At 45.5% G+C, this 13,800-nt stretch overlaps 1 pseudogene; it reads right to left on the bottom strand.

Moving 5' to 3' along the window:
* Window positions 1-9,093: 9,093 nt before the first annotated feature.
* LOC124137510 lies at window positions 9,094-11,869 on the bottom strand (annotated as a pseudogene).
* Between the last annotated feature and the right edge of the window lie 1,931 nt (window positions 11,870-13,800).

Raw genomic sequence — 13,800 nt, 5'->3', positions numbered from 1 at the left:
ACACCATCAGACACACATACGTCTTGGTGCGGGACTTCAATGAAATATGGTAGCATTGGATGTCCTACTCTATACCGTCTTCCTACGTACATTCTTGGGCGTATAACAACACTCACGTCAACAGACACACACACACTCTCTCTCACACACACCAGGTCAACAGACATACGCACACACGCTCACACACACTCTCACTCACACACCCACCCACCACGTCAACAGACACACACCCACCACGTCAACAGACACACACACCACGTCAAAACACACACACACACCACGTCTACAGACATACGCACACACGCTCACACACACTCTCTCTCTCACACACACTCTCACACACTCTCTCACACACACACACACACACACACACACACACACACACACACACACACACACACACACACACACCACGTCAACAGACATACGAACACACGGTCACACACACTCTCACCCACACACCCACCAGCCACGTCAACAGACACACACACACTCTCTCACACACACACCACGTCCACAGACATACATGTACGCACACACGCTCACACACACTCTCACTCACACACACCCACCACGTCAACAGACATACGAACACACGCTCACACACACTCTCACTCACCCACCCACCCACCAGCCACGTCAACAGACACACACCCACCACGTCAAAACACACACACACACACCACGTCAACAGACATACGAACACACGCTCACACACACTCTCACTCACACACACACCAGCCACGTCAATAGACACACACACACTCTCTCACACACACACCACGTCAACAGACATACGCACACACGCTCACACACACTCTCACTCACACACACACCAACCACGTCAACAGACACACACACACCACGTCAAAACACACACACACACACCACGTCAACGGACATACGAACACACGCTCACACACACTCTCACTCACACACCCACCAGCCACGTCAACAGACACACACACACACACACTCTCTCACACACACACCACGTCAACAGACATACATGTACGCACACACGCTCACACACACCCACCTCGTCAACAGACATACGCACACACGCTCACACACACTCTCACTCAAACACACCCACCACGTCAACAGACACACACCCACCACGTCAAAACACACACCCACCACGTCAAAACACACACTTACACATACACACACACACACTCATAACATTTCCACTTTTATTAACGAAATATTAATTACACCAACTAGTCTTATTCCTTTTACAAAAGATTAATGATAAATCAATACCCAGCAGATGGATTACATACATGATTAAATCCAGAAACATCGCCTGCCTAAGGGTAGGATACGTGACACCACGGGAATTTCATACTTCTGTAGAGAGTACGCTATGCATTGTTACGACACATCATCGAATTCTTGCATCAGTCAGATTAATACTACAAATGAAACGTTTATTATCCTTCTATTTTCAGTAAAGAGGAACTTATGGTTAATATTTCAGAGCGGTACACACATCATGCCACTACACAATGCTGCCAGGCGAATGGCACGCACACACACATGCACGCACACACGCAACCATTTTGTCATTTGTGTGTCGATGGTGTGTACATGCAACCATTTTGTCATTAGTGCAACGACTGTGTATACGTGCAAGCATTTTGTCATTTGTGTGACGACTGTGTATACGTGCAAGCATTTTGTCATTTGTGTGACGACTGTGTATACGTGCAAGCATTTGTCATTTGTGTGACGACTGTGTGTACGTGGAAGCATTTTGCCATTACTGTGTCTACTGTGTGTACATGCAAGCATATTGTCATTTTTGCGTCAACTGTGTATACGTGCATGCATTTTGTCATTTGTGTGACGACTGTGTGTACGTGCAAAGGTTTTGTCATTAGTGTGTCAACTGTGTGTACGTTCAAGGGATTTGTCATTAGTGTGTCTACTGTGTGTACGTGCAAAGGTTTTGTCATTAGTGTGTCTACCGTGTGTACGTTCAAGGGTTTCGTCATTAGTATGTGAACTTTGTGACGTTCAAGGGTTTTGTCATTAGTGTGTCTACTGTGTGTACGTGCAAGGGTTTTGTCATTTGTGTGTCTACTGAGTGTACGTGCAAGGGTTTTGTCATTAGTATGTCAACATTGTTTACGTGCAAGGGTTTTGTCATTAGTGTGTCTTCTGTGTGTGCATGCAAGGGTTTTGTCATTAGTGTGTCTACTTTGTGTACGTGCAAAGGTTTTGTCATCAGTGTGTCGACTGTGTGTACGTGCAAGGGTTTTGTCATTAGTGTGTCAATATTGTGTACGTGCAAGCATTTTGTCATTACTGTGTCGACTGTGTGTGAGTGCAAGTATTTTGTCATTACTGTGTCGACCCTATGTAAGTGCAACCATTTTGTCATTAGTGTGTCTACTGTGTGTGCGTGCAAGGGTTTTGTCATTAGTATGTCAACATTGTTTACGTGCAAGGATTTTGTCATTAGTGTGTCTACTGGGTGTGCGTGCGAGGGTTTTGTCATTAGTGTGTCTACTTTGTGTACGTGCAAAGATTTTGTCATTAGTGTGTCGACTGTGTGTACGTGCAAGGGTTTTGTCATTAGTGTGTCAATTTTGTGTACATGCAAGCATTTTGTTATTACTGTGTCGACTGTGTGTAAGTGCAAGCATTTTGTCATAACTGTGTCAACTGTGTGTAAGTGCAACCATTTTGTCATTAGTGCGTCAACTGTGTGTACGTGCAAGTAGTTGCATCACTGTGTCGACTGTGTGTACGTGCAAGCATTTTGTCATTAGTGTGTCAACTGTGTGTACGTGCAAGCATTTTGTCATTAGTGTGTCAACTGTGTGTACGTTGAACCATTTTGTCATTTGTTTGACGAATGTGTGTACGTGCAAGCATTTTGTCATTAGTGTGACGACTGTGTATACGTGCAACCATTTTGTCATTTGTGTGACGACTGTGTATACGTGCAACCATTTTGTCATTTGTGTGACGACTGTGTATACGTGCAACCATTTTGTCATTTGTGTGACGACTGTGTATACGTGCAACCATTTTGTCATTTGTGTGACGACTGTGTATACGTGCAACTATTTTGTCATTTGTGTGACGACTGTGAGTACGTGGAAGCATTTTGCCATTACTGTGTCGACTGTGTGTACATGCAAGCATATTGTCCTTTTTGCGTCGACTGTGTATACGTGCACGCATTTTGTCATTAGTTTGTCAACTGTGTGTACGTGCAAGGGTTCTGTCATTTGTGTGTCTACTGTGTGTACGTGCAAGGGTTTTGTCATTAGTGTGTCTGCTGTGTGTACGTGCAAGCATTTGTCATTTGTGTGACGACTGTGTGTACGTGCAAAGGTTTTGTCATTAGTGTGTCAACTGTGTGTACGTTCAAGGGTTTTGTCATTAGTGTGTCTACTGTGTATACGTGCAGAGGTTTTGTCATTAGTGTGTCTACCGTGTGTACGTTCAAGGGTTTCGTCATTAGTATGTGAACTTTGTGAATTTAAGGGTTTTGTCATTGGTGTGTCTACTGTGTGTACGTGCAAGGGTTTTGTCATTTGTGTGTCTACCGTGTGTACTTGCAAGGGTTTTGTCATTAGTATGTCAACATTGTTTACGTGAAAGGGTTTTGTCATTAGTGTGTCTTCTGTGTGTGCATGCAAGGGTTTTGTCATTAGTGTGTCTACTTTGTGTACGTGCAAAGGTTTTGTCATCAGTGTGTCGACTGTGTGTACGTGCAAGCATTTTGTCATTAGTGTGAAAACTTTGTGTACGTGCAAGGGTTTTGTCATTAGTGTGTCTACTGTGTGTACGTGCAAGCATTTTGTCATTAGCATGTCAACTTTGAGTACGTGCAAGGGTTTTGTCATTAGTTAGACGACCGTGTATACGTATAAGTCAAAGGTAAAGGTATGTACTTGAATATCACTTGTGCATTACAGAGAAGAAGATAAAGTAGAGAGAATCGGAGGAGGAAACAATATTTACGTAGACTACGCGTGTGTGCGTGCGAGTATGTGCGTGAACATTTATCAAGTTCATTGAGATGCGAATCATCAATATTGTTTGTTTCAGGGTGTGACATCGGATCCCCTATCCCCGTGTTACACTTCTTACTCCTACCTTCTTGCCCCATGTATCCACTCACCCCATGTATCAACCACCCCTTTGTTACCAACCCCAACCCCCCCGCCCCCCCCCCCCCACCCCCACACACACACCTCCCACCACCTTCCACCCCTATAACATCCATCAAAATATCCGCCCCCGACAGTGAACACCAACAATCATCAAGCATTGAGCTGCACACCATCCAAGAAACAAATTATAATCTAAGAGATAGCCACAACGTATTATTTGCATAATTAACAAACAAGGCATTCAAATATTGATGTTTAAAATAAGCCACAGATCCCAACATACAACAAAAAAAACCAGGTGGGTTCTATTTGATTTAAGTTGACAGAGAATTAGGAGCTCAAGTCAACACGACAACTTTATCAGCGGCGTATAAGCTTGTTGCTCTAGGCTGCTGACAATTTGACAGATTCACTGTCAGCTTGGATGGCTGTCTACCCCGGAAAGTAGATAAGTTTTCCTTGTAAATTACAACTCCCATTGTTCTCATGGCCGGTGTTTATTCCCACCAGGGTCATATAGGGAGGAAGATAAGGCTCTCGTCTCGTGTTACTGATATCTGAGTTTGCTTCCTATTGTCTGCAGGTGTCAGCGTTCTTCGTCTTGGTTCAGAGTGGAAACGATGTCCAAGAAAGAATTAGACCATAAAGCCACGTGAGCGTCAGTTTCTTACTGTGAGCTTGTTTGTCGAAGGGGATCTTTATTGGATTTCAGGGATTTTGAATCAGTTTTCCATGGAAACTGGTGTTTCGCTGAGATATATTTTTGTCGTCGATGTGAATAACTGGGTCATTCATTCATTCATTCATTCATTCATTCATTCATTCATACATTCATTCGTTCGTTCATTCATTCATTCATTCATTGTATGGGGGCACGGGTGGCCCAGCCGTCTAAGGCGCCGCGATTCGCTGTGCGGAGTTGCGTCCCTTGGGCACGCCAGAAACCTATGATTGTGGGTTCGAATCCCGGTTCGCCCCATTTATGTTCCTAGGTTTGTCAGCACCATACCCGTGCTCGTGGGTTTCACCGAAGTGGTAAACGTCTGAGACCTGCATCACTTCGGGCTTTCCTCCCACTATAAGCTGACACGCCGTGATATAACTGAAATAATGTTAAAAGCGGCGTTAAACCCAACTCACTCACTCACTCATTCATTGTATAATCAGGTGTGGACAAGGTAAGGTTCGACTTCGGATGTACTGAAGTTCATTATTTCTTTAAACAATTATTGCCGCACCTGGGATGAGATATGGATCGCTTCAGTTACTATTCGTTTATCTCACGTACCGAATCAGTGTATACTTCTGATACAAACCAACGTGGATGTCCGGGTTAGAATTGTCACCAGCATCACATATTTGTGGTAGGATGCGACTAACGGGATCAGGTGGTCAGGCTCGCTGACTTGTTTGATACATGTCATCGTAGGCCAATTGCATAGATTGATGCTCATGGTGGCAATCACTGGATTGTCTGGTCCAGACAAGATGATTTACAGCTCCTAATTATATAGCTAGAATATTGCTGAGTGTGGCGTTAAACAACAAACACACAATGAGTGAGCGAGTGAGTGAGTGAGTGAGTGAGTGAGAGGGTGGGTGAGTGAGGTTATATATGCTATCGAACAGTATTTCAGTTATATCATGGCGTGTCAGCGTGGCGTGTAGAAAAAAATTGATGCATGTCTAAGACGTTACCATAGTGATGAAACCCACGAGCACAGGTATGGTGCTGACAAACCAAATATAATAATAAGGGCAAAGATATAATAAAAAGGAGTCCCGAGACTCGTCACTTTCAGAAATGCATTATCTAGACTAAGGCATTTAAGGCAAGATTAATCTCGACCCTACTATTGTAGACTTTCATGGGCTGTATTGGATATAATTGTTTCATGGTCTGTATGACAGACTATCCTCATTGGTCAGCGACATGTGGATCGGGCACTGAGAAGCTGGTCCTTGAATCGCTACTGGCAGCACATCACAAGTTGACCGTGAAGAACGTTGCGAAATAAGTTCACCAAACCGATTGTACTGTTTCAAATGAGCTCGAGCTTTTATCGGAATTCATTTCGCTTAAAATGACCCTGGGTCACGAGGATGTCTGGTTCAACCACAATGGTTGATCGTAATTGGCTTGTGATCAGTACTTATTTTCCAAAGTTATATTTAAAGAAGGCAAGCTGATCGGTTTGTTTTGAAGTCTTTAATTGCATTTCCTTGTTAAGTAGCCTAGATTAGAAAACCCCACTAAACAACAACGAGAATGCTATCGTGAAACGTCTTTAGTTTTCATTAAAATTCGCCCATAAAACCTACACATAGACTTCGTTAATTGGAAATCGATATGTTCCTCTTGATGGTATCGCCTGTCTCGACTCTCGTGCACAAATAAGCACCTCGTTTACAAGCTTTCATTTCTTTCAGTGTTTCAGTTCTACTGCATGTAACTCTTTCTCTGGCAGCATCTGGTGTGTCAATACGTCATCACTCACTGACATCCTCCGTACACCCTTCACTGACTCCCTCTTCCCCGCCCCCGCCCCCCTCCTCTCCTCAACCCTCGCGCACATGTTTCTGCTTTCTTTCAACGGCCGTAGAATGGTCGTCTGTTTCCATGCCTACATATCTGTCATGTAACTAATTGGTGCTGGTTAGGGAACCTTGGTAATCAGGAAAACCCCGTTAATACGGACAGAATTGTTTTGGAATTCGGCAACCTTGTTTATCTGAACGATCATGCTAATCCGGATAACTTTCAAAACGGACATCATTGTTCATCCGGACATCCACGATCTGTATAACTTTGTTTTGACATCACTGTAATTCCTGATATCTTTATTAAATCGGTATTATGCTGGTCAGAACAGTAAGTGTAAATCCAGACACCCTTGCTAATTCGGACAATATATCTTTGTGAACTAACGAGCCGAGGGTTATGGTTGAAGTACTTTGTGGAAATATTCAATTGTCCGTAAAATGAGGGTTTCCGTGTTGCAGCGGACGATGAAGGCATACCCCTGTTGGAACCAGCTGTGAAATCGTCTCTCTGTCACAGTGTTTTAAAATTAGCAGTTAACGTAACTCGTTCGTGTTTAAAGGTTTATAACTTTTGACAAAATACATTTCTATCGAAACATTTGGTGTATAAATGTTTTCTTTGTTGTTTAACGCCGCATTCAGCAATATTTCCAGCTATATGACAGCGGTCTGTAAATAATCCAGTCTGGACCACACAGTCCAGTGGTTGACATCATGAGCATCGATCTATGCAATTGGAATACGATGACATGCATCAACCAAGTCAGCGAGCGTGACCACCCGATCCCGTTTGTCGCCTCTTACGACAAGCATAGTCGCTTTTTACGGCAAGCATGAGTTGCTGAAGACCTATTCTACCTACGGGTGGGTGTATAAATGTTTTTTGAACAAGGGATATAAGTATATTCAACGATGTTCTTAATGCGCACTGTGACTGAGCTTGGGAAGGCTGGTGAAAAATCAACTGCGTGTGTTACGCGTTTTCTTTCGGAATTTAACACGTTTTTAGACTTCGCTTTAGCAAATCATTAGAAATATATAACAAAACTACGAGTGTGAGTGAGTGAGTTGGGTTTAACGCCGCTTTTAACAATATTCCAGTTATATCAGGGCGTGTCAGCTTAATGTGGGAGGAAGGCCCGAAGTGAAGCAGGTCTCGGACGTTTAGTACTTCGGTAAAAACGTCTACTTGAACTGAGCAAAGACGTATATAGATCTGTTTACATCTTTGAACTGAGTGACTTGGATATTGCTTCTTCGATGAATAATAAATGACAAGAAAAATATTTAAATGTGGAATGGGTATATTTTGAGAATACTATCTATTAGAACAAATAACACAGATCATAGAGGATGATCCTTTACCTTTTCTAACCAGTATATAAATAATTTCTATCGACACCTTCCAACCTAGGCATGGGTTGAGCTGACCCGCAGTCCTCGCACCCCTTCCCTCCCTCTTTTCTCTTTCTCTTTATTCCCCTAGTAATGAGTCCCCCCCCCCCCCCCCCCCCCCCCCCGACTCCATAATCGACAGCGCAGGTTTCTATCCAGCAGTTCGGGAGCCATTATGTAAACCGTGTTTTCCTAACTTGGTTCACTGCTGCCAAATGGGGCTGTTTCTCGATTAAACGCTGCCCACGACCTTTCAGTACCTTCGAAGCAGTCCAAGTTTGTAAAATGCCAAATCCAGAAAACACTCGCCCGCAATCAGCTGCTTTAAAAACATTTTCCCGATACATAGAAAAGCTGAATTCGTACAGAATTACATACGAATATTTTACAGCATGTAAATTGAAACAAATATTTGAAAAACCATTGACAAACTTGTTATTGTCCAAGGAAAAATGTTGAAACTGATATATACGGTAAATATGAGTAGGCGGAATAGGCAGCTTGGCTTTTTGAATGCTATGTGCGAGTATACTTGCAACTTAAATATTTCACGAGAAAGGACATGAGTTAGACACTCGACACAGACGCTAACATTTTCCCCATACCGTTGAAATTTTTTAAACGAAGCTGAGCTGAACAGGTTTATATTGTGTTACTGAAATAGGGAGACATGTGGGAAGTAACCAATGAACTTACAGTTAGTGGTAATGTGTCTAGCGAAGTACGGATATACGGAACTTAACCCTGATTCTATTTGCACTTAACATTAATGTTCATGTGTATAGCGACGTGCAAAATTACCGAAGATGAGTGTTCAAGATCCCGACTTCTATTTTAACAGTAGTAGGATGTTCTTGTGTCGTGAAGACACATCCACAGTTGTCTCGTGTCTAAATGCAGACGCTCAACCGTCATCAGTGCATTATCTTTGTCTGGCAGACACAGTCGGGAAATCATTTTGAACTTTTAAAAAGTGTTAAGTGCCTGAAGAAAGACAGAGGGGTTTGTCTGTAAGGTGTTACACTTTCGAGGACATGCACCCAGGTGTAGGGACACCTGTCACGGGAGTTGTAGGGACTCCTGTCACGGGAGTTGTAGGGACTCCTGTCACGGGAGTTGTAGGGACACCTGTCACGGAGGTTGTAGGGACACCTGTCATGGAGGTTGTAGGGACACCTGTCACGGAGGTTGTAGGGACACCTGTCACGGAGGTTGTAGGGACTCCTGTCACGGGAGTTGTAGGGACTCCTGTCACGGAGGTTGTAGGGACTCCTGTCATGGGGGTTGTAGGGACACCTGTCACGGAGGTTGTAGGGACACCTGTCACGGAGGTTGTAGGGACTCCTGTCACGGGGTTGTAGGGACACCTGTCACGGGGGTTGTAGGGACACCTGTCACGGAGGTTGTAGGGACTCCTGTCACGGAGGTTGTAGGGACACCTGTCACGGGAGTTGTAGGGATTCCTGTCACGGGGTTGTAGGGACACCTGTCACGGGAGTTGTAGGGATTCCTGTCACGGGAGTTGTAGGGATTCCTGTCACGGGAGTTGTAGGGACACCTGTCACGGAGGTTGTAGGGACACCTGTCACGGGAGTTGTAGGGATTCCTGTCACGGAGGTTGTAGGGACACCTGTCACGGGAGTTGTAGGGATTCCTGTCATGGGGTTGTAGGGACACCTGTCACGGGGGTTGTAGGGACACCTGTCACGGAGGTTGTAGGGACACCTGTCACGGAGGTTGTAGGGACTCCTGTCACGGAGGTTGTAGGGACTCCTGTCACGGGGGTTGTAGGAACTCCTGTCACGGAGGTTGTAGGGACTCGTGTAAATGGGGCTGTAGAGACTCCTGTCATGGGAGTTGTAGGGACTCCTGTCACGGAGGTTGTAGGGACACGTGTCACGGAGGTTGTATGGACTCCTGTCACGGGGTTGTAGGGACACCTGTAACGGGGGTTGTAGGGACACCTGTCACGGAGGTTGTAGGGACACCTGTCACGGAGGTTGTAGGGACTCCTGTCACGGAGGTTGTAGGGACTCCTGTCACGGGGGTTGTAGGAACTCCTGTCACGGAGGTTGTAGGGACTCGTGTAAATGGGGCTGTAGAGACTCCTGTCATGGGGGTTGTAGGGACTCCTGTCACGGAGGTTGTAGGGACACCTGTCACGGGGGTTGTAGGGACACCTGTCACGGAGGTTGTAGGAACTCCTGTCACGGAGGTTATAGGGACTCCTGTCACGGAGGTTGTAGAGACTCGTGTAAATGGGGCTGTAGAGACTCCTGTCATGGGGGTTGTAGGGACTCTTGTCACGGAGGTTGTAGGGACACCTGTCACGGGGGTTGTAGGGACACCTGTCACGGGGGTTGTAGGGACTCCTGTCACGGGGTTGTAGGGACACCTGTCACGGAGGTTGTAGAGACTCCTGTCATGGGGGTTGTAGGGACTCCTGTCACGGAGGTTGTAGGGACACCTGTCACGGGGGTTGTGGGGACTCCTGTCACGGAGGTTGTAGGGACTCCTGTCACGGAGGTTGTATTGACACCTGTCACAGAGGTTGTAGGGACTCCCGTTACGGGGGTGGTAGGGACACCTGTCACGGGGGTTGTAGGGACTCCTCTTACGGGGGTGGTAGGGACACCTGTCACGGAGGTTGTAGGGACACCTGTCACGGAGGTTGTAGGAACTCCTGTCACGGAGGTTATAGGGACTCCTGTCACGGAGGTTGTAGAGACTCGTGTAAATGGGGCTGTAGAGACTCCTGTCATGGGGGTTGTAGGGACTCTTGTCACGGAGGTTGTAGGGACACCTGTCACGGGGGTTGTAGGAACTCCTGTCACGGAGGTTATAGGGACTCCTGTCACGGAGGTTGTAGAGACTCGTGTAAATGGGGCTGTAGAGACTCCTGTCATGGGGGTTGTAGGGACTCTTGTCACGGAGGTTGTAGGGACACCTGTCACGGGGGTTGTAGGGACACCTGTCACGGGGGTTGTAGGGACTCCTGTCACGGGGTTGTAGGGACACCTGTCACGGAGGTTGTAGAGACTCCTGTCATGGGGGTTGTAGGGACTCCTGTCACGGAGGTTGTAGGGACACCTGTCACGGGGGTTGTAGGGACTCCTGTCACGGAGGTTGTAGGGACTCCTGTCACGGAGGTTGTATTGACACCTGTCACAGAGGTTGTAGGGACTCCCGTTACGGGGGTGGTAGGGACACCTGTCACGGGGGTTGTAGGGACTCCTCTTACGGGGGTGGTAGGGACACCTGTCACGGAGGTTGTAGGGACACCTGTCACGGAGGTTGTAGGAACTCCTGTCACGGAGGTTATAGGGACTCCTGTCACGGAGGTTGTAGAGACTCGTGTAAATGGGGCTGTAGAGACTCCTGTCATGGGAGTTGTAGGGACTCTTGTCACGGAGGTTGTAGGGACACCTGTCACGGGGGTTGTAGGGACACCTGTCACGGGGGTTGTAGGGACTCCTGTCACGGGGGTTGTAGGGACACCTGTCACGGAGGTTGTAGAGACTCCTGTCATGGGGGTTGTAGGGACTCCTGTCACGGAGGTTGTAGGGACACCTGTCACGGGGGTTGTAGGGACTCCTGTTACGGGGGTTGTAGGGACTCCTGTCACGGAGGTTGTAGGGTCTCCTGTCATGGGGGTTGTATGGACACCTGTCACGGAGGTTGTAGGGACTCCCGTTACGGGGGTGGTAGAGACACCTGTCACGGGGGTTGTAGGGACTCCTCTTACGGGGGTGGTAGGGACTCCTGTCACGCAGGCTGTGGAGACACACACCCATTCGATGTCATCAGGAGGTGCCATCTGAAGGAGGTGCCATCTGAAACTGAATTAAGGTTTAAGGTTAGCGATTCGACGTTTGCTCTAATAACGTTACGTTGTGGACGGACATAAAACATTGATCCAATCTAAAATTCAATCATAACGAATTTTCTTTACTCATTAGGTTTCACACGTATAAAATCGAAGAAAACACAATGGAAATACACAAAAATACTTTGCCAATCGAATCGCAACGTTTCCAAATGTCACTGACTCAAGAAAAATATTTTCCCCGATATATTGTTTTAAGATGTAGCTCTTCTTTGTGAATATGGTGTGTCTCCCAGATCATAGAGAATATATCCAACTCAAGCCAAGAATAATTGGCAGGTCAATTTTGTCTCAGCCCTGATATTTAACACTGTTCTTGCTCCATATGTATTTTATTTTGTATTTTGTAGAAATATATTTCAAAATAACATATGAACATTTCTGGGGCTTAATGTTAGAACGTGTGAATAGCACGTGTTTTTTACCAAGCAGCGAACGTGTGTATTTTCCATATGCTCATTATCCCATGTCGATGTGGTCAACCACACGAAAGGTCATCCCAGTGACCTAAGCACCTGAAGTCCAGCTAATTAACGCTGGCCTCCCTTCGGACATCTGGAATTCAGGGGTAATACGCACATGCGGCAAGTGACGACAACGAGCGAGGACTTGATGTGGGTACAGCTGACTGCCAGACACTCTGGAACTGGGGCCTGACGAGTGAAGCGGTCAAAACTGACCAGAGGGGCTTGGCAGCAATGAATGCTATGTACATCCCGCATTGACATGACGATTGAGGGGAGGCGTCACTGTTCAAAGAAGTGTTCACTGTTTGATGTCTTATCGGTGTATTCAGATGGGGCCTAATTAAAACATGTAGTCTGTTTTTCAAGTTTAACGGAGAACACGTTTCCAATTATAAGCGATATTTCATCCCAAAGTTCAACAACTTCTTTGTGGGAGAGAAAACAAGACGAATCGGGAACGTCACATTGATATTTGTTCTTTGAGTAAACCTACTATGTTATTGTCCAGGAAAAACAGGAGCAAATGGTTGCAGATCTTTTTTACGAGCACTTTCAAAGATACAAAAAGATATTTTTTATCAACATTTTTAACATTAGGCTCAGGGACATTTCGCTAAATGCTCATTTATACCATTTTGGATGTTCATTGCTGCGACATTTTACACAGTGAACTTTTTTGGTTAAAAAATCAGATACATTTATAAAACCTTACATACGAATACTCTTGTTTGTGAGTAAGTGAGTTTAGTTTTACGCTATTTTTATTACTCTTCGAATGGTGTACGCATGGAGGAAAATCGCATCCGGGCTTTCAGCGTAGCGAACGAATTATACTTATGAATATATATAATGATAATAAACATTGAAAAAGATATACGTCCCATACCATTGCATAAGCAATACGTTGGAAACATATACACTGTCTTGTCGTGAGAATATTTTCAAAATTGAAACCAGCTTTTGATTACACGAGAAGACTCCCGTGAAGATCCGGCTTAGAATAGGTCTTCGGCAACCCATGCGACTGTGCTTGTCGTAAGGGGCGACTAACGGGATCGGGTGGTCAGGCTCGCTGACTTGGTTGATGCATGTCATCGTATCCCAATTACGTGGATCGATGCTCATGATGTCAATCACTGGATTGTCTAGTCCAAACTCGATTATTTACAGACAGCCGTCATATACAGTAAACTACACTTATGACTAACTGGCGGATATAACGAACTGTTTTTTTTGGTCCCGGCCATTTGCTTATGACGAACTACGGTTATAACGAACTAAAATTTGTGGTCCCTCTGAGTTCGTTATAACCGTAGTTTACTGTAGCTGGAATACTGCTGAGTGCGGCAAACAAAGAAAGAATATTTATTCG

Source organism: Haliotis rufescens, unplaced genomic scaffold, assembly GCF_023055435.1.
Source record: "Haliotis rufescens isolate VD_foot unplaced genomic scaffold, xgHalRufe1.0.p SCAF_7, whole genome shotgun sequence".
In the NCBI taxonomy this organism is placed as follows: Eukaryota; Metazoa; Mollusca; class Gastropoda; order Lepetellida; family Haliotidae; genus Haliotis; species Haliotis rufescens.
Note: the sequence above shows the minus strand (reverse complement) of the source record. Positions and strands in the feature narration are given on the sequence as shown.